At 53.8% G+C, this 1,466-nt stretch overlaps 1 long non-coding RNA gene across 1 annotated transcript in view; it reads left to right on the forward strand.

Annotated features, from left to right (window-relative positions):
- The first annotated feature begins 436 nt into the window (after positions 1-436).
- The window catches only part of LOC122545984, a 4,028-nt gene continuing 2,998 nt past the window's right edge, over positions 437-1,466 (forward strand). The window contains exons 1-2 of the long non-coding RNA XR_006310640.1: positions 437-517; positions 1,279-1,360. This is a non-coding gene — a long non-coding RNA (uncharacterized LOC122545984). The remainder of the gene's footprint in view (positions 518-1,278; positions 1,361-1,466) is intronic.

Consider the following 1,466-nt stretch of genomic DNA (forward strand, 5'->3'; position numbering starts at 1 on the left):
TATTCCCCAACCCACATCCCATCCCCCAACCCACATCCCATCCTCCATGATAGGGAGCGGGGTCGTGAGGAAACAGGGGAGTGATGGAGATGTGGAGAGGGTGGGAGTGAGGGAATGGGGAGTGAGGATGGGAGCGAGGGAGAGGGTGGGAGTGAGGGGGAGGGTCGAGGTGAGGGTGTGTGGGACGGGGGAGTGAGGGTGGGGGGAATGAAGCGGGGGAGAATTGCGGGAATGGGTGTGAATGAGGGAGCTGAGGAGAGGCTGAGGGAGATGGGGATAGGGTTGGTCAGTGTATTAAGGAACTTCCTCATGAGGGGCGTCTGTTTGGAAACCTCCTGCTCCACCTTTCTACTTTCCTGTGACTAAACTGCCTTCATTTTCTCTCTCTCTCTCTCTCCGTCTCTGTCTCCGTCTCTGTCTCTGTCTGTCTCTCGGAAGCTGGAAAGATGGCCTCGCATTGTGCGCCCTCATCCACAGACACAGGCCTGACCTCATCGATTACTCTAAACTTAGAAAGGTCCTCCATTTCCTTCTCCATCTGCTTCGGTCGAGTGAACCGTGACCCAACGGCCAAACACATCAATGGGGTCTCGTCAAGGAGATAGGGGAGGGTACAGAGAGGGAAGGAGGGAGAGAGGAGAAGGGGGGGATAGAGAGAGAGTGTGTGTGTGTGTGGGGGAAGGATAGAGAGACAGGGGAGGATAGAGAGAGGGAAGGATACGTAGACCGATGGATAGAGAAATGGCAAGCTAGAGAGATAAACGGATAGAGACAGAAGGATAGACATTCAATAACGAGAGAGAAACGCGGAAGGATAGAAAGATTGCAAAGATAGAGAGATCAAAGGATAGAGAGGTGGGTGGATCGATGGATAGAGAGGTGGGTGGAGAGGTGGGTGGAGAGGTGGGTGGATGCAAGGATAAAGAGATTCCCGTTGGGTCATGGACATGATGGGCTGGGATCAGCCTGATCAGAGAACCAGGTTAGAGGGGCTGAACGGCCTGCTCCTTTACTCCCTGTGAGCCTTTGTATTCCTGGGTTGGCCTTGATCCTCTGGAAGATTCTAGAAGGGCTGGGTGGGGTCAGAAGTGAGCACAAACCTCCCAAGAGATTCCCTCCTGTGGGAGGGAGTGTGAAGTGGGGTGGGATAGCGGGGGGGGGGGTCACACTGGTAGTGAGCTGTGCTCGGGCGGATTGGTAAGGCCTGGGGAGGGAGGCACTCACTTCTCTCTGATCATCCCCTTCCACACTCACTCACTCTGTCTCTCTGTCTCCCAGGATGATCCCATTGGAAACTTAAACCAGGCCTTTGAAGTCGCTGAAAAATACCTGGATATTCCCAAAATGTTGGACGCTGAAGGTGATGACTCTCTCCATTCCCCCTCCCTCTCTCTGACCATCTCTATCTCCTTCTCCCTCTCTCCATCTCCCTCCCCCTCTCTCTTCATCAATTTATATCTTCTTTT

Source organism: Chiloscyllium plagiosum, unplaced genomic scaffold (genome assembly GCF_004010195.1).
Source record: "Chiloscyllium plagiosum isolate BGI_BamShark_2017 unplaced genomic scaffold, ASM401019v2 scaf_28855, whole genome shotgun sequence".
NCBI lineage: Eukaryota > Metazoa > Chordata > Chondrichthyes > Orectolobiformes > Hemiscylliidae > Chiloscyllium > Chiloscyllium plagiosum.